This window comes from Grammomys surdaster, unplaced genomic scaffold (genome assembly GCF_004785775.1).
Source record: "Grammomys surdaster isolate TR1022 unplaced genomic scaffold, NIH_TR_1.0 126124, whole genome shotgun sequence".
In the NCBI taxonomy this organism is placed as follows: Eukaryota; Metazoa; Chordata; class Mammalia; order Rodentia; family Muridae; genus Grammomys; species Grammomys surdaster.
The window spans coordinates 1,840,727-1,867,278 of NW_021620932.1; positions in this window are offsets into that span (position 1 = coordinate 1,840,727).

Here is a 26,552-nt window from a genome sequence, read left to right on the forward strand (position 1 = left end):
AGTATGACTTCCATGTGCTGGCTTCACTCATGCAGAAGGCAGGTTCAATTCTACTGTCTGCCATCACCTACCTCCTACCAGCTAAGAATTAGTTAAATAAGCCACTGGGGGTTCCTCAAGTCGGCTTTTCTTGATAGCCATGTATCTTATCCAAGCTCTTTAAGGGAGATTTGTTCTTGGATTTGATCCTTGTGATACAGAAAGAGGCACGAGAGAACGGCCATTGCTTGCTCTTGATGCTTTTCATCTGTTTGAGATAGAGTAGGGGCACATAGAATGACCCCAGTTGTTGGCCGTAAACAACACTTCTAGCAGTAGCTTCACTGATGTCAGCTTAACTAGCCTTGATTAAAGGAGTAAATTACCCACTTTTATGTTCTGATTTTCTGAATCTGCACCCACAGCACTGATGCTGCATGTTATTTGGTAAACAGGCAAAAGATGGAAGCATGACATTTACTCTTATCATTTGCTTCAATAATAAGAATAACCATTTCTTCTTAACTACTTAACCACAGAGCTTTATTTCTAACCAAATCCTGAATTTTTTCTTTTACCCCCATAGACATTTTCCCATCAAGGCTTTGTCATTTCCATACCTGAAAAAGGGTGATCATAAATAAAACAGTTAAATGAGGCCATGCGTTCAGTTTCTTTCCCTTATTCTTGGCAACTTTCTATATATGCTCACAACTGACATTCACCAGGATGCAAAATGAAAGAGTCATCAAACTTTATCAGTTTTCTTCCAATTGGTCAGAGCCTGACATTTTCTATTTCTGATCATCAAATGCAGCTCTTTTCCAGAATTCCATGTATGTTTTTAAGTGTATGTGTTTTAAGTATGACAGTTGTAGACAAAAGTATGTGTGAGGGAGGAAAATAAAGGAAGAATGTCAAAGGATATGAGATCAGTCTTCAGTTACGGTATTGATTTGTTGGGAAGGGTTGGTGTGATGGTTTGAATATGCTTGGCCCAGGGAGTGGCACTATTGGGAGGTGTGGCTTTGTTGGAGTAGGTGTGGCCTTCTGAAGGAGGTGTGTCACAGTAGAGATAAGGTTTTGAGGGTAATATATATGCTCAAGCTCTCCCCAGTGTGAGATACAGGAGTCTTCTCCTGACTGCTTTGGATCAATACATAGACTTCTTAGTTCCTTCTCCTGTGTAGACACTACCATGCTTCCTGCCGTGATGATACTAGATTAAACCTCTGAAACTTTAAGCCAGCTGCAATTAAATGTTGTCCTTTATAAGAGTTGTATTGGTCATGGTATCTCTTCACATGGTATCTTTCCACAGCAGTGGAAAGCCTAACTAAGATAGTTGTGCCAGCTCTGACCACTTATAGTCTTCATATAAAATGAGAGTTCATTTTAAATTTATATAAAATGGAGCACCCAGGGTTGTTTACATAGATCTTGGGTAGATGTCTCATCTATAAAATGGCATACATAAAGTGCCTATTTCATACAGTATAATCCTAAGACAAATTTAAGTTATATGTATGTCTATGTATTTACGTGTAACACATTTTAAATATACATTAAATATTTATTTGTAAAAAGTTAAATATGCATAAAATAAGTGTATATATTTTTGACTTTATGGATGTCTGTGCACCACATGTGTACCTAGCATCCAAGGAGACCAGAAGAGGGCATCAGATTCCTAGACCTAGAGTTACAGTTGGTTGTGAATGGCCATGTGAATTCTGGGAACTGAACTTTGATCCCCAGCATGGACAATAAGTCTTCCTAACTACTGAGCCATCTCTCCACACTCCATATGCATTTTTAAAGTTTGGTGTGTGTACAAGTAAAAGCTCAAAACTCATTGCCATAAAAGTCTGAAATGGAGCTAATTGGATGCTTTTCTTGATTCACTCTTTGCTCTGAACTAATATTGGCCGTTGGACCAATGTAGAGCTTGCTTTGTATATTCAAAGACCTAGGTTTGATTCTTAACCTTGAAATAAAAATAAAGACAAAATTGTTCTTCAAGGGAGGGGTAGGTGGTGAAAATAATTCTCTGAAGGTTTGTGAGAGGGGTTCCGAGAGTCCTTGTCTCCTGGTGTATGATCAACAAAACCGGGGAATGGGAGAAATGGTCTTTCCCAGAGAGGAGCCCCGAATCAGATATATAATACCATGTGGTAATTCCTGAGGTCATTTGTATACAAGCAATGATGTTCCTGGGCAAGAACATCAGGTGAATGTTGACTGATCTCAGGCAGGGAGTGAGTGAATAGAGAACAGAAGAGAACAGAATCTCTGAGACAGGTATCAGTGAGATAGCTTGTTTACTTGTGGGGGCAGGGAATAAAGGCTATTCTTTTAAACCTTTAGAGGTAAGTAGAGACTATTGTGGTGAGTATATATCACTAGCCATGGCTGGCCAGGGTGCTGGGAAAGCCTCCTGCATAAGGAGGAGTTCCAGGTGCTGCTGGACATGAAAGGAAGGAATGGCAAAAGAGGAAAGGAAGTTTAACCTGGCTAATGGGCTACATGGGTTACATGACCTCCAGTGGGGAAATTATAATTACATTATAACTTTGAAAATAAAATAAACTGTTATTTTAAAGACATTTCTCACTAGGCAACAGGGTCTCCAGCACCGTCAATTATCCTGGGACTTGTAATAAGCTGAAATAGTCCTCACGAATATGGAAGGCAGAGGGGACAGCTTTATACCCACAAGCAACAACGAACAGCTATGACATGGTTGACTTTGGGTTATTCCTTAGAACCCAGCTAACTATGCATACACCCTTGCTAGTCACTGAGTTAGTCCTCATAGTGGCATGCTTCACTCTTACAAATATAAGTCTTTAGCCTTTTTCATAATCAGTTTATTTCTGGCTGGAATATATACATTAACAGAGAAAGTTGTCATATATTCCTTAAACATATGTTTGTTTATATAGATGCCTTTTCTTATTGTTGTCATATCTGTCACAATATTATAGTAATAGAAGGGTAACTTAGATATATCTCAAGGGGGATTCGTTTGTTTATCTAATTGGAAACTCAAGCACTGCCACATTTAGAGATTAAAAGAAAATGTCTTTTTTAAAAATTTTCTACTTTTCTATATCCCTTGTCCAAGTATCCATCTTCTCTCTTGTTTAATTAAACATAGCCCAGGTAACCTACATAGCCCATTAGCCAGGTTAAACTTCCTTTCCCCTTTTGCCATTCCTTCCTTTCATGTCCAGCAGCACCTGGAATTCCTCCTTAATAAAGTTCCACTTAGGTTTTTGCCTGTGGAGTGAATTCATTGTTGTAATTTTCCAGCTCCTTGGCTAGGAGATATAGAAACCGTTCACAGTACAGAGGTTCACCAGACTAATGTCATGTGACTTCCTTTACCTATTCAAGGTCTTTAATACAGTCACTATTCAACTCCCAAACAAGAGTGGATCTTGCTTTAACGAAATAGGCTAAAGAGCTGCTAAGTTGGTATTCTAAAAGGAAGGCTGGCTCTATTCCTAAAATCTTCTGCACAAGGGCCAATACATGCTTATAGGTAAAAACAACTAATGCCTGCTACTAATTTCTTTCCTGGAGTTGGGAGTTCACCGAAATTAAAAAACAAAGTGCTTTCAGTTGTTCAGTAAAATGTCTAGAACAAAACCATTTTCTAGCTTGAAAAGTCCTAGAGATGATTATATTTGACAATAATTATAAACATGAAAATATATTTATGACTTGATAAGTAAAAAAAAAAAACGGAGTGAGAATTACAGAGCTGCTTCCTCTGGAGAGGAAGTTTAAAATGTAGTATTGATATTTTAGATTAAAAAGTTTGTCCCTAATTTAAAATGCTCATGGCCAATTTTTTATGTATATCTAGTTTATCCATATGATTTTTAAAGGTGAGAGGAAGCTGTGCAAGAGACTGGAGACTGGTTTCTTAGGATAGGCACATGTGTTGGGCCAATACAGGCTTGTAGGTAAAAACAGCTAATGACTGCTACTGGTTTCTTTCTTGGAACTGAGAGTTCAACAAGAGAAAAGACAAAATGCTTTCAGTTGCTCAGTTGAATATTTAGTCGGGTCATGTAGCTTTGAGAGAGCCCCATGTTTGTCGTCACTCTGTTAAATAGGCTAAATGCCCTACTCTGTCTTGCTGAATGCTGGTTCTGTATTTTACTGACTTAAGACCTTATAAGATATCACATTTTATTAATCTTTGTATGTATGAGTCTTTCATATATTCTAGCCTTGATAGCCATCTTTCTGATTCTGTTTTCTTCTATGATGGGAGAAATAAGTTACCCAATCTTCGTCTCCAACCCTTACTCCACAGTTGCAAGCAGTGTATGGGCTAGTTATTTTTTTATTTTCGTTTATTAAGGGCTGTGCTGGATAGTTTTATGACACAAGCTAGAGTTATCTGAAAGGAGGAAACTTCAATTAAGAAAATCCCTCCATAAGATCCAGCTCTAGGGCATTTCTTAATTAGTGACTGATTGGGGAGAGCTCAGCTCATTGTGAGTGGTGCCATCTTTGAGCTGATGGTCCTTGGATCTTTGAAAAACATGACTGAACAAGCCATGGGGAACAGCAAGGCAGCAACAAGCATTTCTCCATGGCCTCTGCATCAGCTCCTGCCTCCAGGTTCCTGTCCTGCTTGAGTTCCTGTCCTGATTTCCTTTGACTATGAACAGTGATACAAAACTATAAGCGAAATAAACCACTTTCCTCTACAACTTGTGTTTGGTCATTGTGTTTTGTCATAGCAAAGGAAATTCTAACCAAGAGGGGTACTCAGGGGTGAGTTAACAACTGGTAATCAGAGTGGCTTTTTAGCAGTGGCAGCTGGTTCCCAGAGACATCTGCACACTCTGTCATCCTGTTTGTTATGCTAGGAAGACACCCTAAGAGGATTTTGATTTTCTCTTTCTTTGACTGGTTATTTTTATTTATTTTTATTATTTTCCATTAAAAGAAAACAAGATGTAAACACTGATAGCACCTGACTGTAATCCCAGAACTCTGGAGTCTACAGGACGAGGATCCCTGGTTAAGGCAAGCCTGGGGTCCCTAGTAAAGCACAGTTTTGGAAAACAAAATACAAAAACAAATGACAATAACAACCAAAACAAGAGGCTAAATCAAGTGGTCTTGTAGAAATGTTGTTCTTACATTTAAAAATTAAGATAGGCTATTTTTAAAAGCGAATTTTGTGGTGTATCTTCTTCCTTCCTTCCTTCCTTCCTTCCTTCCTTCCTTCCTTCCTTCCTTCCTTCCTTCCTTCCTTCCTTCCCCCCTCTCTTTCTCTCTCTCTCTCTCTCTCTCTCTCTCTCTCTTTCTTTCTTTCTTTCTTTCTTTCTTTCTTTCTTTCTTTCTTTCTCTCTTTTTTTCTCTCTCTTCCCTTTCTTTCTTTCTTTCTTTCTTTCTTTCTTTCTTTCTTTCTTTCTTTCTTTCTTTCTTTCTTTCTTTCCTTTACCTTGTCTTTGGTAGAGAGGGAAGGCTGCATTCACAGAAAGATTTGTCTAATTATTTTTAGATGACGGCAATCTTGTGTTAAATCTTATTTTACAGTCTTAGTTTACAGTTGGTAGTGCTTATGGAATCTTCTATAACCTGTCTGATAAATATTCTCTGCTGACTAAATAAGTCAATTCAAGTCGAATTAAAGTATAGAGGCAGGCTTATCAGGGCTGCTCTCAGCCAGGTTCACTGGTCCCAAGGAACAAGGCTTGAAGGTGGCCATGCAGAGGGGGACAGAGCGGAGGGGGAAGAGAAAGAAAGAGAGAGAGGGGGAAAGCATGCACATGCACATGCGTAGCAAGAAAGAGGGAGAGGGAGAAAGGGGGTGGGGAGGGGGAAGGGGAGAAAGAAAGGGAAAGAGCAAGAGAGCAGAATGTCTGGATTATATAGAGAAGAGTTTCTGCAGGAGGGGAAGCCAGCCCTGGACTGGAAAGTTCAGTACAGAGTGTAGGAACTGAGGGTTGCTGGGAGAATTTGGGGACCAGGTCCACTTTGGTACGTTAAATAGTGACACCTCAGTCACTTGTCCCAGGTCTGAGTCCCAACACTACTCCCCAAATTTATCTTTGTTTGAGTATAGGGATGTGGAGGCATTTGGTAGGTATTTTAAATTTGGGGCAACCACTGCCCCAGTATTTGAGTTTAGATTTTTAATTTATCAATCAGAGTTTCTGTTTTTCTGAGCTCTAAATGGAACTGATTATGTCAATTTTTTAAGGTTTTTGAGAATTTTGAATGAAAATTATTTGATTGACCTTAGAAATTGCTCAAGACTGACCTATAAACCTGGTGATTTCATGGCCTATTTAGCTGTAAGATCTATACGCCTGGCACCATTAGTGATGGTTGCCTAACCAGTATCTCATAAGAGATGGAAGAAGAGGAGTCACATAAAATTGAGGAGTATAAGAGGTCTATTTCAACACTCTACCACATGAAAACTATATATAGTTCAATTCATTTTGAATGGCATGGTTGTAGGCTAAGGCAACCTTCAGAAGTGGGCAGCTCTTTGAAAGTTGGAAGGAGCAGAGAGATGCTTGTCATAATGAAAGCGCTTGCAATGTAGCATTAGGTGTAAACAGTGGATGTTGGAGGAGAGCCTCTGTTAAGATTCATTATACACTCACACCCATACACCTCTGTCAACTTTCTCACCTCAGCTGCAGCAAGGTGAAAGGTATTTTAGGGACCATTTATATGCATTCAGATTGAAGTAGTCGTAGGCCAAAGTGAAGCTTTTATAATTGCCCTGCACAGATTCATCGGATTGAAGTAGAACAGAAATAGCAATGAATTATAATTAGTACCTATATTGTCTGGCGTGTGTGTGAGGGGGAGTACTTTAATGTTGAGCAACTGAAGACAGAAAGACTGAGATGCTCCAAGGTTATTGGGTCAACATCTAGATGGAAGTTAACTGACCAGACTGAGATAAATAAAGGAGCTATACCAGATCAAAAAGCAAGATAAGGACAGGAAAAACAGAATCAGATCCAAGGACAGAGATAAAACCTTATCCTTTGCTGCTTGGTCTTTCATTAGTTTCTTAAGAAGAAAGGCTGGCCATGGACTTTAAATCCACCCTGTAATAATGGTTGGGTTAACTGATAAACAGACATTTGAAATAAACTGTTAACCCTTTGTAGATTTTGTTGTAAATCTCTTAATAGTTTTTTTTTTTCTTGAAAAGAGAGTGGATTCCACAGATAAGATCACATTTACAGTTAATATCTTGGTATATGCTCAATCTATACTTTTCTCTTTAAAAGATTTCTTAATTCATTGATGAGTTTCAATGAGTCCAAGTCAAGAATTAGAACAAGGAGTAAAGCCATATGAACTGTCACTAGAAGCAAGCTAATAATTTTAGTTGCAGGGATACGCCTGGGCACAGACTTAGAGCCATACAATAGGATAAAAGATGGGTATCAGACATTAATGTGGACCACAAGGGCTCCTACATGATGCAAATCTAGAGGATCCCTTACTTACTAGTTAGTTCTCTTTTTTTTTTTCCTTCTTGAGGAAAGAATTCGACAATGAGAAAGAATGATGAATCCAGGACTTGGTCTCTTTCTCTTAAGACTTTTTTCTAGCCCCTGTTTAGCAAAAGCTTTTTTAGGTCACATCTCCTTGGATTCATGCAACAATCCTAAAAAATAGATCAAGTGAGAAGCATTCATTCCATATGACAGATGAAATAACTCAGCCACATGAGGGTTTCCTGGTTTGCCTCAGGTTGCAAGTTGGCTTGTAGCTCGGGTCTTCCATTCCCTGGCACACTTAGTTTCCATGAAGGCATTTTGTTTGTGTGTGTTATTTGACATTGAACTACTCTTTCTGTTATTTCATGCTATTAATGTCTATTAGAAGGAAAATTGGAATCTGGGCAGTGGAGCAGTATAGGATTAGAAATCAAACAATATATGTCTAATTAATTCAATGAATACTTGATTAATATTTGGCAGTTGCATTTTCATTACAATATAATTAATTAGAATTTCTAGATAAACAACTTCACGCAGTAGCCGTGAGAATTAAATGTGATAATGTATGTGAAAGTATCTAGCTCGGTGACTGGCAGTTAGCAGGGACTCAATTAGTCGACTATGAATCTTATCAAGACTAATTTTTATGAAGATTTTTTTTTGAGGTGAAACTTTACTCTTTAGTAGAGCATGAAAAACAAAGAGGCATCCTATAATGTGATCCCTCACCAGTTAATCCCCAACTCCTGAGAAGTACAGTTCAGGATCTCAGTCTAGAATTTTCCCTTTCATGCTTCACTGGCATCTTAATCCACAACTTCAAGAAATAAGTTCAATTACTCTCATTTCCTTTTGCCTCCTTTCTTCCTTGTATAACAATGCCTGTATGTCTCTCTGATCCATGTTTACCATGCCTTCCACTCCTTTCAAATACCATTTTTTGAATTTTCAAATTTTCAAATTTTCCTATGAAATGCCCTATTCTGGCTACTTTCTCTTCCTTTATATGACTGTCACTGGTCCAGTAGGCTTTTATTGACAACAAGTAGGCACATTACCAATGAAATAACCGTTGAATCTTTTTTCTTGTGAACTAAAGTTTCTGAAGAGAGGGTACATTCAATCCACTACAAAGACTTATTGACTGATAAGAACTTCGGTGATTATGCAGTAAAGTGGAAATTTCTGATTTCTTTGGAGAGGCAGTCACGTTATGATGATGTTTTGCTGGGGCACACAGATGAAAGGATGTTTTACTAAAGCAGACACAGGCAAAAAAATGTTTTGCTATAGCAAACACATGAAAGGATGCATGATGTTTAGAGGGAATATAAAAATGACCTCACAGACAGTGGTAGCTGGAGCATTGGTTTGTCTTGCTCTGCCTTGCTAGTCTTCGCTGAGGACACACATTGCATTGCTGAACTTTGCTTGTGGTGATGTCATAGAGAGAAACTCACCAAAGAACTTCTCCCAAGATCCCTGCAGCTTCTTACTGCTTCTGTGGACTCCAGCGGGTTGGCGAGCCTTGTGGGTTCTTCCTCATGGTCTTCTGGATTCCTCAGGTGCATATGCACACACACACGAGCACACACACGCACTAGCACACCCACACCATATTTACCTCTTTTGTCTTCTCTACTGTAGACATATTTAAGAGACTCTGGAGGTTGGAGCTGTATCTCAGCAGCTAGCAAGACTAGCTGCTTTCTCATAGGAGTTGGGCTTGTTTTCTAGGTCCCACATGGCAGCTTACAACCTTTTGTAACTCCAGTTCCAGGGCATCCAATACCTTTTTATGGCCTTTGCAGTACCTTTGCAGGTACTGCGTGTACAGATATACATGCAGGTAATACAACCATACAGAGAAAATAAACGTCATCAAAGAAAGACGCTCTGTCTCTGTGTTTTGAACATTGTCTAAACCTATCCTTAAAATATAAAAATAAATTCATAGTTATTTATTGAACTTTGAGATTAAACCAGTTTAGTTCTGTGTATATTTGTCTTTGGGTGTGTATAGGTGATTGTAGATAACTATAGAGGTCAGAAGAGGTCACTGGATCCCCTGGAGCTGGAGTTGTGGGCAGATGTGAGCTGCTGGATATGACTGAGGAGGACTGAACTGGGGTCCTATGCAAGAGCAGAAGGTCCTCTTCACCTGAGCAGTCTCTCAAGTACCTAACTGGTCTTTACTTATGAGCTTTATTTTGGAGTATTACCAGTGAACTTGGACACAAGTGGCTGCAGGTGGTGGCACACATGAGAACATCAGCTAAGACTTGCTTCTTGTTTAATAAAAAAATTGCTCTGCATGATTGCGTATGATTTTAAATTCTGGCTTTACATTGCTGTCTTCGTTTTTTATACCTCTCCAGTTACTTTTAATCCACATGCATTCCGTACAGCATCCCAGCATTCACAATAGTGTATTTTTGTGATGTAATGGTTGGTTAGATGTTACCAACCATGAAGAAAATTTTTTGGGGGAAATGGGGGACCCACTGGATTAGGGATACAGAAGGGCAAAAATTTAAACAACTGTGCTTGAATTTAAATAGAACCCCCTACCCCCAAAACCAAAGCATCAACATCCACATTCAGAAAAGGAGGAGCAGGTACAATTCTTCCAGAGCTGAGAGTCAAGTCTTTATAAACTGTGCGGCAACCTTACCATGATGTGGTTTGGCTGAGATTTCTTGTCATTGGTCCTTTTCATGAATATTTATTTAAATCCCCATGGAAATCATTGTTCATCTGAAAGGGAGTTAACAATCCTTAACAGCCTCTTCTCCTTTGATTGATGTTTTTGTCACTTTCCTTGAAGTAAATAGATTCCATTAGCAAACCAAATATGCTCTCTGTCCTTTTACCTCTGCAGATGCTTAACTGACCACTCACTTAAGATTTAAATATCCCACCTAGGGTTTCCTTGTCAGTCCAGGGTCAATCTTTACTAGCAAAAGAAACAAGGAGCTTTAACTATTTAGCTGGTACATGGTTTCTAAACAGAGCCCAAATGGTTTCCTTTGTAATAAAATGTGTTCCACCTTCCACGGAGATAAGTTTATTTGCTGTGCCCTCAAATAGTGTGAAACATCAGGGTAGCTGACTATATCTGTGTATATTGAGTAAAAAGAAAAAAATGGGAAGGGGAGAGTTGGGAAGTAGTGACTATTTAAGAACTTCTTTCTCTCTCTCTCTCTCTTTCTTTCTTTCTTTCTTTCTTTCTTTCTTTCTTTCTTTCTTTCTTTCTTTCTCTCTCTCTCTCTCTCTCTCTTTCTTTCTTTCTTTCTTTCTTTCTTTCTTTCTTTCTTTCTTTCTTTCTTTCTCAAAGGAAGAAAGTCATTATTGAAACTGATCAAACACAGATTGAAATCAGTAAGTCTACTTCATGCATCAGTAAGTCACCTTCTATGTAAAGCATTATAATAATGACTCGGAGCTCTTCTGGGTTCTTTTGGGCTTTGAACTTACTCAAATGGTGCCCAAGACTGATAGTGGGTATCACTATCACTTTAGCTACCAGTTAACTGTGGATTCTGGTGTAGGGACAGTAACCAAGAGATTAATTTACATACTAACTTTTACCAACTCAAAGCTAAGAAAGGCATCAGCAAAACCTGTACCAACAAATTTCCTACTCTGTGGTACCTCACCTACCTGATCTCTCAAACAATGTGTTTGTTAAATGCCTCAATGTATGACTTTCTTTTGCTCTATGACTATACAGTGTTCATGCCTTCCATTCCACATTAGAACAGGTCCTTCAGGGTACCTTGAATCCATGTTCCCAGGCCATGAGCACTCAAGAAAAGGGCTCTGAGCAAGCACACTCTTCCTTTTGGAGTCAGAGCTCTATTTGCATGGGTGGCAGGCAGTAAGACACACACATGCACATGTCCAGGTTGTTAAATGAATAAAAGGAAATATCCAGATCCAAACTCAGTCTTGAAATTTGTGTGAGTTTTTGGATACCTCAAGCCAATAACTAGAAGCAAAACTAGGAGCTTGCCCAGAAGATAGCAATTGCAGTGACTAAGGATGAAGGCGAGTCGTCTAGGGTTGGCTAACCTAATATCTGTCGTTTACTCTACAGCTCCTCCTAAGTCTTAACACCCAGTAAATTTGGACTACATAATTAAGCTATGTGCAGTAGGCTGAGCTTAGCAGTTTATTTCCTCTTATAATTTTTTTTTTGGGTGCAGATAATTGGCCAGAGGCTTTATATTTTCATTCCAAACAGAGTCTCCCAGTGCTTGATGTCCTTTATGCCCTCAACAGGTACTTTGTTAACTAGAAATCTATATTTATTTTACAAGGAACATATTTACATTTGAATTGATTACAGAAAATCCTTGAGGTCTTTACTTGTACATCGGCTAATTTGAAAGATCTCTTTTAAATGAGCGTAACTGGTCGCCAGGTTAAAAATAATATCTATCTCTGTCACTCTCTGGTCCTATTTCCTTTGCTTCAGTTTAGAGCCTTTTCATTTCCTGTGAGATGAATTCAAGAGCTACTACCATATTTGTCTCAGTATTTTCTCCTCCACCTTGGTATCACAGACCATGTATTCATCCATATTCTTTAACATCCTCCCCTAGCTCAAAAGTATTCAGTAGCGTCGGTGGCTTTTCATGTGTGTGCACTTTCAATAGTGAGCAGAGATATGTAAGGCATTAATGAGAGTCAATATTTTGCTGAAGAAGTCTCAGTGCTTCAACTTTACAGTAATGACCAAAAAAGCTGTGGATTTTTTTCAAACTATTCAGTGGATGATAATTACATGTGGATGATATACAAATCTCTTCAAGTGTTTCTGGATGTGTCCTGGACTATTTGTCTTAATGGCATATCTACCTGCTTCCTGTGCTAACAGCTTGGCTGAGACCACCGCCTCCTCTCATGGTGTGAACAAAGTTCATGCTCCTTTATCCTGAATCTTTGTCATTCTCTGTGGTCTTACTCTTATGCCTCTTCCTCTATAAAACTTATTTGGAGTCCTTTAAAAGAGATGGTTCATTCAGTTCTCCAAACTGAGTCTTGTAGCAGGGATATCACTCAAACTGCTCAAATTTAACTTTGAACAGCCCTTGTGAAAGTTGCAATTTCCCTGAGGGAAAAATCTGTCTTTCAGCATCCACACTCCTGAATGTACAACTTTGGACATAGTAGGTCTTCAGCCCATGTTTATAGAGTGAGCGAAAGGTAGCCTGCTCTGCATCTTCACACTAGAGCTTCTAGAGGCTTTAAGTTATAAGTTCAGGATAGAATGTAAATCTTTTACCCAAGTTATTTCCTGATGAAGTTCAAGCAGTGCAAGAACATAGAGTTCTTCTCTTTACATATCATCTGTGGCACTCTAACAACCTGGAAAAATTTTAATCTTTAATTGTTCTCACCACCAGGTACATCACATACTATAGTCCATTAAATTACTTAATTATTAATTATTTTATAACATCTACTTCTGTTACATGGGCTGCAGAAAAGCAGAAACTCGTTTAATCTAATGTTTTATCTTTATAGTTCTCAACAGTATGTGACATCCAAGAGGTGCTCAGCATGTATTTATTGGACAACTAAGTGAATTTGTATCATATCATTTGTGTTCTTTTAAAAGAGCTACTTTTTGGGAGGGGGGTTCACGTAAAATTTGAAACCATGAAGTTTGAAAAATTTGAAAACTCAAAGCATTTAATAATAATTTGTACCAATCAGAAAGCCTTCATCAGTTCTTTAAATCTTTATTATAACTAGAATATGTTTTTGACTACAGATGCTAGCTTTAGGGCAGCCTCACAGCAAATGAAAGACAGAGATTTTATGCAGAATCCCATGCTTATTATAGAAAATGCTATAAATGTGAAATACAACTGAGCTCCCCAAATGATCCTTGGACTTTGGGGACGACGATGAACCTGTTTTGATACAGCTGTCGGCATATCTCTGTGCTTCATTTGTTGTTCTGTTCTCTCCAGAGACAGTCTTTGCAAAACCTATTCTAGTTCATGTTAGCATTGCAATATCCTGCCAACCTGTGGCAGAATTCCTAAACATATTTTAGGGGCAGAGTTTGTGCAATTTAAGGAGGAAAATAAAATACATAGATGTCTTGAATTGTTTGAACCTTTGATCTTAGATATCTTGCTGAGTGTAGTTCACCTTGTCTAATACACTGTGTTTACCACCCATAGGGTACATAAGGATCCCATTAAAGGATTCTGAATGTGAGTATGTTGTATTTGTGGGGTATGTGTGTGTGTGGTGGAGGGCATGGGTATATATATGTTTGTGTACCTGTGGAACCTAGAGGTTGAAATTGAATATCAGTCTCAATTGCTTTTCACCTTGGTTTTTCCATGACAGAATCTCTCACTAAACTTGGAACTCATGATTCATTAGGCTAGCTGGCCAACAAGCTTCAAGGATCTTCTTCTTTCCTTTTCCCCAAGCATTGGGATTCCAGGAATGTATGACCATATCCAACTTTTACATGGATGACGGGGATCCAATTAAGGTCATCATACTTGCCAGACAAACCCTTTCCTGGCTGAGTCACTTCCTCAGCCCTCTAGTACTTTATTGTTTAATCAACTTGGTACTTCTCCTTCCTACCATCTCTCTTTCAGAGATCTGAATTTCTAAGGATGTTATTATCAATTCATTTTACATTGCATTTGTAATCAGAGTAACTAAGAATGACACAGAAATCTTAGCTAGTATATGAGTGAGTATTATCATAATTTTAAGTTTAAAAATCTCAAAGACTGTAGGTCTGTAGTTGGCTCTCTTATCAACGGCAGAAAACACATATTTTCCTTTGAGGAAGTCACTTGTTGTTACATGTGTGTTTCACAAAGACTTCATTTTGTCTTCTTTTCATCACTGACTGATAGTTTATAACTTCCAAATGGCAAACTGAATAAATGGCAGTATTTTGTCAAGACTTCTAACATGCCCATTTTTTTTTAATGGCTAAAACCTAAACGGGTATCTAATTCAGAATAAGAGACTTCTTTTTGAAATCGAAGGAATCATTGATTTTTATACTTGAAAGGTTTATTCAATTAAGAATTACCAAATGCATGATGCACACTTCTCGGATAATTCTCAGCGATAGTTCTAACCTGAGCATGCAAATTTATAGGAACAGTAATGCCGAGAGTGGAGATAAACTTGCTACTTCTCATTGAGAACAGGCTGGAATGGATCTTGAATTTTGACAGAAACCACAACAAGTCTGAGAATTCTGCTACAGGTTCTTGATGTGATCTTGGTAAGTCACTAGCTTCATTTGTCTTAGTGTTCTCATCTGTAAAACTGTGGTCATTACACTTGACACTTCCTTTCCTAAATGGGGATGCTATGAGGATGAATAAGGTAATGTGTTGCGGGAAAATGCTTTGGGCTCCTTAGGAGAAAGGTGTTACATAAACACAGAGTATTAGCTCATGTGAAAAATAGCTGCTATGCCTTACATCTGGCTACTAAGCAATATGACCGGCTTGTCTACTTTTTCCTCAATGTGGAAATTTTCTAACATTAAAAGAAATTAGGTTCATGTATTGATTGGAAAATACTTTATCACTTCACTTATGCCTATTATTGTATCACTAATACACTGTAAAACACTTAATAGCTAGTAAATACACTATCAATCTTTTGTATTTTTTACACTGGGAACTTTGGAGTCAGCCATCTTCAACATTTTGGTTTTTGTCTTTTTTTTTTCTTTGACACACTCACCACCTTCCTCTTCTTGTTAGAAACATTTTTATATCCCTTTTCTTTTTCTTTATATCTCTAAGAACTCTGTGAAGGTATAATAAATAAGAGATAGGACTGGAGTCACATCATAGTGCTGTCGATGTAGTAGCACAGCCCAGGTCAGCCTGGGCTTATAGAGTAAGACTTTGAATCAGCCAATCAATCAGTCAGTCAATCAATCAATCAATCAATCAATCAAAGAAACAAGAAACAAAACCAAAACAAAACAAAATAAAAAACTAAACTAAATTGGAAAGTTCATAGTTGGGCTGGGGAAAGATAGCTTGGCAAGTAGGAGTCCTCGCTATTCAACCATGAGGACCTGAGTTCAAATACCCAGCTCCCACATAAAAAGCCGTGCTTGGCTATGCATGTCTGTAACTTATAAGCACAATCAGTGACAGGGGGATCTGCAGCTTGTTGGCCACCAGCTTAGCTCCAGGTTCAGCGAGAAATCCTATCTCAAGGATATGAGTCAGGGAGTTACCTCTGATGTCAAGCTCTGGCCTCATGTGTTCGTTTACATACATATTTGCCCCCATCTGCACCACACACACACATACATATGCAGAACATACACTCTCTCACACACGAACCATAATGTTGGCGTTCAATCACAGTTCCTTTGTAACTTGGGTATGTGATTTAAGTACCCCGTACTTCAATTTGCCCATCTATAAAACATGTGTACTATTGATGTTTATGCGAGCAGGTTGAGAAGAAAAAGAAGTAAGCGAGTGCATGCCAAGCTACTCATCCATGCCAGGTGCCTGGTCTACAGAGTGAGTTCCAGGACAGCCAGGACTACACAGAGAAGCCCTGTCTTGAAAAAACCAAAAAAAAAAAAAAACCAACCAACCAAACAAACAAACAAAAAAAAAGAAAAATGGTTGAGATGCAGAATTACCAAGTGGGGAAACACGGAATCAAATTCGGTTCTACTGTCACACGGTATGTTCAAGGGATAAGCTGCTTACACACACACTCTCTCTCTCTCTCTCTGTCTCTCTCTCTCTCTCTCTCTCTGTCTCTCTCTCTCTCTTTGAGACAGGGTTTCTCTGTGTAGCCCTGGCTGTCCTGGAACTCACTATGTAGGCCAGGCTGGCCTCGAACTCAGAAATCCACTTGCCTCTGCCTTCCAAGTGCTGGGATTAAAGGCATGTGCCACTACTGCCTGGCAAGATATCCTATTTTTTATTTTGAATTAAATATTTCCCCAGGCTCCAAAACAATCACTATCCATCTCTTAATCATAAGTTTGAAATTGCACTTCACATTTCTCATGAGCTGCCTGAGTCTATCCAGGCTATCTGTCTTTATTGCCAGAGGCACACAGACGGACACACAGTTCCGTTCAGGTTAATATCCCTGCCATTTTTCACCAATGTTTCATTAATGTCCACTCCTTTCCTTCCTTTCTCGTCAAAATATCTGTGCTATTCTGTTTCTGACTATACCCTTTCCTTCTCCGTGCAGCTCTTCCTACGGATTCCCTCTTTCTTCAGTGTGGAACCACCTTAAGAATAAGAGCACATTAGCACATCATACAGACCATTGGTAAGTAACTGTATTTGAGTATGTAGTTGTTGTGTTTATATTTTTATGTACAGATTTTAGGTTTGTGCTTTAAATTTCTTCTTGGATCAGGGTGAGTTAGTATCCACCTTGCAGTGAGGCGCCCAGAGATCTTCCTTTCCCTGCCATGGGTGCTGTAAATTAGTCTGGAATGGGTGTTGTATGCACAGAGTTCTCTGACAAGCTTTTGAAATTATCCTTTGTTGATTTAATAGTTCCATAGCATACGGCTCCTCTGGCTTCCTGGTTACTCTCCCAGGCCCCAAAATTTTAAACGAATTGCTTACTACTGCAAGTTTTGAGCTGAGCTCATATCATATGTAAATACGTTATTTTAGGGGGCCTTAGAGAGAAGTTCTAGGCAAACAGCAATAACTACTCATATAATCAGAGAATCTGAAGGATAAAAAAGGTCTAAAAATGTCATCTGTGTGAAATCACAGTATCCATTTCTAATTCCAGAGAATGAGCTGATATTTCAGTATCTTTAGGAAATACCGATTTTTGTGTATCATTCATTTCTGCTTTGCACACATTGTGTCATATAATTATAACATAGCTTCAAGGCAGTAAAATTTCTGATATGTGGGTACCAATAGGATATGTGATACGTAAGGCTGAATTTGAAATTAAAATTATTTTCACAGTGTCTAATATTCTTTGCCTCAACTATCTCATCTCTAAAATCTAACACAATCTGTTCTATTTATTAATGCATTCCTTCTCCCATCCTTTCTTTCTCTCTCAGACAGAGTGATTACATAAGGAGGCTTACATTTTCATAAAATCTATTCAAGGTACGGTATGCACAGAACTTAACATCTGAGAGGCAGAGCTGCCCAAAGGACTCAACATCCTACTCTACAGATACTTAATCAGTCATGCTCATCGGACACAATAGCCAAGAAATGGAAACAACCAAATGTCCTACAATTGATGAATGGGTAATAAAAATGTGGTCACACATATATAGTAAAATACTACTCAGCTGGAAAGAAAGATGAAACTGTGAAATCTGCAGGTGAATGGATCGGGACTAGAGTGTAGTGCTGAGTAATGTAACCTAGACCCAGAAAGACAAACTTTGTAGGTTCTCTTTGATTCGTGGTTCATAGCTCCAAATGTGTAGAAGTGGGTACAGGAGCTAGAGTAAACACAGAAACCCGGAAAACACAGAGAGTAAGTGTAGACATCTAGAGTGGGGAACAGTGGGACATAGGCGCTGTGAATGGAGAAATGGGAAACATGAGGAAAGGAGGAGGGGGGACAACACAGAAGGGGAGGGAGGGAGGAGAGAGGGCAACACAGAAGGGGAGGAGAGCAACACAGAAGGGAGGAGGAATATGATACTAAAGATGCTTGAAAAAGGCATAGGGAGTCAATATATCTACCTAAATCATACATAATATATATGCATATATACATATTTTTAAAAGAAGTCACACCATTTGGGGTGATAATGTACCCCAACAAAGACAATGACAACCAGACAAAGCTCCAGCACCATGCATGAGGAAACTTCCCTTGAGTTGTTAGTCAGGAGATTCCTCTGAATAATATAGTCTGTTGCTTTTGCCCTTGGTTAGAAGGTCAGAGCCTATTGCTGAAGACATCCATACACTTTGGACACAGGACTTGGAGTAATTGAGCTGGAATTCATCCAGAAGCTTCATACCTGAGGAGTGGTTTTTATAGTACCAGAAGGTGCTGTGCAGGCTGAGAAGGGAAAGGAAAATTCACAGAAGTCCAACCCAGACATAACACCTATACATATCAAAAGTGACTGGATTGGCAACATTTCCACAATGGTGGAATAATGGCACTTCTTGTCATGGCTGTTACCTATAACCATCTGATGATTATGATTTAGAATCTTATGATTTCTAGTTTCCACAATCAGTCTAATTTCCCAACTGTATTTTTAAGTACTTGTTTTTTTATACCTACAGATGAGTGTCCATCTCAATTGTCATCAAAGAAGCTTTTTATTCCTTTCATTAGTAGACCATTACAGAAAGCCACAGCTAGGTAAAACATGGAGAACAACTGACCACACAGGGTCTGAAGGGCTGAAGGTCTGCTCCAGGATAGCCTGTTCCACCACCAGCTCTACCAGCTGCTGTCTTCCAGTCACTGTCCGTACGCTTTTTAACTCAGACGGTATCTTCATGAACAAACAAACTCTTCACCAGTCACATCTTCTAGGACCTTTGGATTCAGTGAGAATGAGCGCCTCAACTTCCTTAGTTAACACGTCATCTGGGAGCGTCTTGAGTTTTGTCGACTGGGATTTAATTGCTCGTTCTCTAACAATGCCTTCTCCTTGAAGAATCTGGCTCTTTAATTGCTTGGCGTTGTATTGATACATCTTCAGCCTCACAGAGGTCTAACTGTGCATTGATAGCAGAATCAGCCAGTTCTGGAAAATGCTTAAAGAATTTTGGTAAAAACTGAGCTGCTAGTCGCTTTTCCTTGGTGCTGCTTTTCACGCCATCCAGTATTACTTGGTAGGCATCTTTATGCTAGCCCACTTGCTCCGTAGCATCGGTGAAGATGCCTTAGTTGTAGCTGCGGTACGGCTCCTCCCCCATCGGAGTGCCCAGTGCCGCTCCTGTCACCCAACACCTCGCCACCACCGCCTCCACGGAACTTATCTAAGCCAGCTACCGCAACGTCATTATAATTTTAATAAAATAAAAAGATTATTTATATTTTAACATTCTAAGAAAGACTGAAAGTTCACAAAATTAGAGAAGTGTTTAGCAGGGTGAGACGTCTGTAAACCCAGTCTTCAGAGTTTGATGTCACAGAACATTAAAAGCCTACAGCTTTATTATTATTATTTTACCTATTCTTTTCTCATATATTCCATCCTGGCCACAGTTTCCTCTCCCTCTTCTCCTCTCAGTCCCTCCACATTCCCTTTCTCTACTCCTCTTCTCCATTTCTTTTCAGCAAACAGCAGGCCTCTCAGGGATATCAACAAAACATGGCGTAAGAAGTTACAATAAGACTAGGCACCTACCCTCCTATCAAGGCTAACCCAGTAGCCGGAAAAGGGTCGCAAATGCAGACGAAAGGTTCAGAGACACTATTAGCTCCCGCTATTAGGAGTCCTACAGCAACACCAACTACACAAGCTCAGCATATATGTGGAGGACCTACGTCAGACACATGGAGGCTCCTTTATCACTTCAGTCCCGCGAACTCCTTGAGCCCTGTTTAGTTGATTCTTTGGGGTGTGTTCTTATGGTGTTCTTAACCCCTTTGTCTCCTACGACCCTTCCTCCCCAACCTTCCACCAGATTTCCTGAGCTCCACTTAATATTTAGCTGTGGATCTCTGGGATCCCTACACCTTAAGTTTGGGATAGATATATGCTACTATAAATAATTAAGAATGATTTTATTTTTGTTCTAGAGCTTTCAGGTGCTGTCAAGCTGCTAGTGTATGCTCTCTCCAGTTTCTTTTTGGAGGCACTTAGAGCTATAAGTTTTCCTCTTAGTACTACTTTCATTGTGTCCTATAAGTTTTGGTATGATGTGCCTTTATTTTCATTAAATTCTAAAAAGTCTTTAATTTCTTTATTTCTTCCTTGACCAAGTTATCATTGAGTAGAGCATTGTTCTGCTTCCATGTGTGTGTGGGCTTTCTGTTTTTGTTGTTATTGAAGACCAGCCTTAGTCCGTGGTGATCTGATAGGATGCATGGGATTATTTCAATCATCTTGTATTTGTTGAGGCCTATTTTGTGACCAATTATATGGTCAGTTTTGGAGACGGTACCATGAGGTGCTGAGAAGAAGGTATATTATTTTGTTTTAGGATGAAATGATATATAAATATCTGTTTGTAGCAGAGGATGGCCTTGTTGGGCATCAATGGGAGGAGAGGATCTTGGTCCCGTGAAGGTTGGATGCTCCAGTGTAGGGGAATTCGAGGGCAGGGAAATGGGAGTACATGGGTGGGTGGGTGGGGGAGCACCCTCATAGAAGCAGGGGCGGGGGCATAGGATAGGGAGTTTTGGGGGGGGGACAGGGAAAGAGGATAACATTTGAAATGTAAATTTAAAAAATCCAATAAAAAAACCGAATGATTTTCACTGGGTATATTTGAAAGTTAGTTCTATTGTTTGGAGCTATAGAACATCTTCATCAACATCATCTGAATTTTATTGAAATATTAGATCTTATTTTATGCTTACCAAAAAAAATCTCTGGGGTTAGATGCAGAAATTCTTATGTACATTTAAGTTTTAAATCTACTGCTTCTGTAGCATTTTTCCTATTTTGTGTATATTTCCCCTTTAGACTATAGGTATCTTGAGAGCCATAATATTTTATATTTTATAAGATTTATGTGGTTTCTATTTAATTTGTATGCCCCTTGGAAGCCATCCCATCACAAATGCTCAATAAATATTGTTAAAAATGGAATGGAATTACTACAAATGTATTTTCCATTTTATATACTTCCAGAAAAATTCCCTTAAGATGTTAGAAAGAATGTAAGTGTAAAAATGCCTGTTCCCATTGTATCCTTGCAGGTTGCTAAGAGGGTGGATCGTGTTTTTCAACACAGAAAATGGCAATAGGAAATGCCATATGCTAATTATCTTGACTTAACATTTCATAACATACATACATTTAAAAATAATCTATGATGATAAAAACATACAATCGCCAGTCTGCTAATTATAAGCAACCAAGCAACCAAATGACCTCTTTAAATTTTTTGCTTCCATTTATTTATTTATTTATTTATTTCCCCGAGTGTTCGTGATATGCACATTCTGTAGCACATGTGTAGCTGTGACGGTAGAACTGATGAGAGCCAGTTCTCTTTCTCCCACGTGGGTCCAGGAAGAAGGACTCAGGTCATCTGGATTGGTGGCAGGTGCCTTGCTGAGCTATTACTGCCACAGTCCTTTGTTCTGACTCGAGGTTTCTGAGTACCTGTTATGCAGTAGCTGACCATGGCTTAAATCGACACTCATCGTAATTTACGTGTCATTATCCTCAAAGTAGCCCTCCATGTGCTTTCTGGATGTTCTGACCTATGTTCCTTGTAGGTATGTTGGCAGAATTTTGAGGAGGGGCAATTTTCACCACTGTGCCACATTAATACTTCTCACAGTTGCTGGTGGCACCCTGGACTCTTGTCTGGTTAGTCAACTGGTTTTCTAGTGACCTAGGAAACTCCTCAAGTTCAACATTTCTTTGTGCTCAGAGTACTTGGATTTAGTTTCAGAATCCCCCTGTTTTATCCCACTTCTTCCCTCTGATCAAATAAATATTTTAGTACCACAATTAAAATTCGTATGCAGAACAGTGACACCGCTATTTAACATGCTGACACGAACAGGGGAACTCTGGGACAGACCAACTCTAGGTGAAGAGCTACACACAATTAATGAAAGGAAGAAACAGTCTTCCTGAGGGATGAAGCCCCTAAGCAGCTGTCCAATGCCATGTGATCAGCCTTAGGAACGTACAAATAAGCGTAACACTAATGGAGTCGTGGGCTTTAATCTATGCATTTATATATGTAACTAAAGAAAAACAAAAATGACAGATAATACGTGAAAGCAGAAGGAAGGCTGGGAGGCAGAGGAAGCAGTAGGAGAGGAGAATGAGACCTGGTAATATGGATAGAAGATGGGCAAAATATATTCAATAAATATATAAAACATAAAAAAATAGTATGCAGAATCCAACCACTTTTTCCCTCAACATAATGTTGTGATGAATTATTTGGGAATTTCATACAATGCACCCCGACCACTCCTACTTCTTATTACCACTCCCTCAACCCTCAAAAGTTGAATTTGTGCTGCTCATTCTACTCCCTGGGGCCTAGGCAAACTCCCAGTGGCCAGCCCCTTAAAGAGAACGGAGTCCTTCCCCATGCCGCAGTCAGAGGCCATCAACTGTGAAGCGCTACACTTCAGCATCTTTATCACAAGCTTTGAAGACTTTCTTCAATAGCTTCATGTCTGGACTGTTTCCTCTTTTGGGGGTGAGGAGAGGTTGGCACAGAAACCTTCAGTGTCTCCTATTCTCAGTTAGGAGTCTGCAGTCATCCGTACCCCTTGCTAAACATGCCTGCCTGCCTATAATATTCCCGAGGAAGCACGGGTCACAAACATCAACACGGTCTCTGGCAGCAGCATGGATCACAGACATCAGCATGGTTTCCCTTGGCAGCAGGGATTACAGAGGTCTCTCGAGGAGACTTAACCCAGACAATAAACCATTCTTTGTTTTCGAGGAGACGTAACCTAGAAAAGGAACCATTCTTCACCTCAGATACCTTGTTGCTGCTCAGAGTCACAGTGATTGTGTGGTTAAGCAACACGTTGAGGGCAGGGACGCCGGGAGCTCCAGGCTTCTGTATGGACCCTTCCTTTGGCACTGGATGCCTCGAGGATACCCAGACACGACCATCATGTTTGCAGCCCGCCCCAACCACTTTTTAAATGTTTTTAAAATTACTTTTTTTAAAAACAGCTCAGTCATTACCCACCCTCCTGGTCTGCCCTCCCACAGTTCCTCATCCCATTCCTCCTTCCCCCTGTCTTCAAGAGGATGTCCTCCTCCCAGACCTCCCCACTCCCTGGGGCCTCAAGTCTCTTGAGAGTTAGGCGAGTCTTCTTTCACCGAGGTCAGACCGGGCAGTCCTCTGCTGTATATGTATGGGGGGGGGGGGGCTCGGACCAGCTCATGTATGCTGTGTAGGTGGTGGCTCAGTGTCTGAGAGATCTCAGGTGTCCCTGTTAGTTGACACTGCTGGTCTTAGTATCGGGTCGCCCTCCTCCTCAGCTTCTTCCCTCCTTTCCCTAATTCAACCACAGGGATCCCTGATTTCAGTCCATTGGTTGAGTGTAAATATCTGCATCTATCTCAGTCAGCTGCTAGTTGGTCTCTCAGAGGACAGCACCTGTCTGTAAGCACACCATAGCATCAGTAATAGTGTCAACCCTTGGAGTCTCCTATTAAGCTGGATCCCAAGTTGGGACAGTCACTGGACCTCCTTTCCCTCAGTCTCTTCTCCATTTTTGTCTCTACAGTTCTTTTAGACAGGGACAATGCTGGGTCAGAGTTTTAAAAATAGAGTTTATATATTTAATAGAATTTTTGAGTTCACAGTGCTATCCAAAGACTTTATTTTACTGATGACTCTTGGCTCAACCTCTTTATAATTTCTTTTGTTCACCCCTAGTCCAGGTCACTATCATCTCTGATCCAGACTGGTTCAAAATGTTCTCTTAGAGCTGATGAGATGGCAATGGGGATAAAGGGCTCTGCTCCCAATTCGAATGACCTGAATACAATCCCATCATCTCTTATGGTAAAATGAGAGCATTGACTCCTGCAAGTTGTTTTTTGACCACCACATACATGAATGCCATGGCATGTGCACGCACATGCAACCACAAACACGCCATACACACACCACAGTAAACACAGCATACACAATAAAAAAATAAATGTCTTATTTAGATAATATTAACAGCAACAATAACAAAATACACTAGACTTTGGAGAGATTAAAAACTTATACTTCAAATAAAGCTAAAACCCTGTCTGGGTCTGCTAACATATGGGAAAAGCTGCTGTATGCCTCCCTATGATTAGAAGCGTTGCAGCTGGCCAGGAATCTCTGCTGTATTCGAGCCACCGCTGTGCAGCAAAGTTTTTGTCCATGGGAAAATTAAAAAGCGGTAGTTAGACCAAAATATAATCCTATCAATTGTACATAAAATATTGATAGGAAATAAAAATTTAGCATCCCTAGTGTGAATTCTGTGGACTGCACCAAATACAAATATATAGATTAAGGAAAGTTAACGTAATCTTTTTATAGGAACAAAAATCAATTACATGTCAGCTTTGTAGTATTATAAATGTATTTAGTCAGCATAGGGTTTTTCCAGCAGTGTTTTCTGCAGATTGAAATTGACTAACCAGATGTTAAATATTAAATAGAACTAATCAGACCGTGGTTCAGGAGACTTTAAAACCAATGATCAAAGGGAGCTATTTATTACCTAATGCATGTTTCTGCTGAAATATCAGCTCTGTAATATTATATTTAAACTTAGCTTTTTTCAAGATTACATTTTTAGCTTTATATGAACAATAATTAATGTTAGCAAATTAAGCTAACAAATTAACCAGGTAACCGAATTATTGTACATCATCATGGCTTGAAACTTGACCGAAAAATATAAAGCTCAATTCATAGACATAAAGCCTTAGTGTGATGTTTAGTATACGCATAAAGCCTTCAGTAATAATACAAGCACAGGCCTGTGTTGTTTAATAAAGAGGAAACATTTTGTGAAGTGTGTCTTGAGGCAACCAAGTTGTTATGTGAACACCGTAGAGCGTACTTACGCAAACCCAAGTCACATAGCCTTCTGCATACCAAGGTTACAACTATGGCACAGTCTTTTGCTCTGGTTTTAGAGCTAGTTGAACAAAACAACGTGAGATGAAATCCAGCACAAGAGAAAATGATGTAGTTAGGAGACATGGCAAACAGGCACCTGAAATTGCTGACAAGTTATGTGCTCTAAAATAAGGGTAAACATGTAATATAATAAATACTCAAGCCAGTGAGTGATAGCTATTCATTAACGGTCATTAACTATGATGCAGCACATACAGTGTCTGGTATTCTTGTGTGTAGCTAGGTCTGTTGATGGGATCATGTCCACCTCTGTGTGAGAAACAGATAACATCGTGATGCTAGGATGGCCGTGGTATCACTTGGTCACTGAAGATTTCCAGGCCAACAATAATATTATGGGACAACTGCTGGAAATGAAGTCTGCTGTTGACTGCAGCTTTGTGTAGCATGTATCTGTAGGAAACACAGACGGTTGCTTAGCCCATGTCTACACACCAGACAGCAGAAGCAGAGAGATGCTGAATAACTGTGAACAGTTCTTGGAGCTATCATTTGGTTATGGCTTTTAGTTTTAGAAAATTCTTCAAGATACCAGAAATAAGTAATTTTTGTTGTTGTTGTTTTGCTTTTTTGAGGTTGGGGAGGGGTTACAGAAAAGAGCACTTGACAATATCATATAAGCACACAGTAGTACTGGGTAGTTTTATGTCAACATGATACAAACTAGAGTTGTCAGAGAGGAGGGAGCCTCAGTTGAGAAACTGATTATTTCTCAATTGAGAAATAAGATTGGGAAAAGCCTATAGGAGGCGGTTCTCAACGTGTGGGTCTTGACCCCTTTTAGGGTCCAACAACCCTTTCACAAGGGTCACCTAAGAGTGTTGGAAAGTACAAATGTTTATATTATGATGTGCAATGGTAGCAAAATTACACTTATGAAGTTGCAATGAAAATAACTTTATGGTTGAGGGTCACAACATGAGAAACTGGGTGCAAAGGTTATAGCATTAGTATGTTGGAGAACTACTGCTATAAGACTTCTTAATTAGTGATTAATGGGGCAGGGCCCAGACCACTATGAATGGTACCATTCCTTGTCTATTGTGGTCTATTGTGGTCCCGGATTCTATAAGAAAGTAGGTTGAGCAAGCCATGAGGATCAAGACAGTAAACAGCACTCATCCATGGCTTCTGCATCAGCTCCTGCCTCCAGGTTCCTGCAGTGTGTGTGTTCCTGTCCTGACTTTCTTTGATGATGAGCAGTGATGTGGAGCCATAAGTTGAATAAACCATTTCCTCCCCA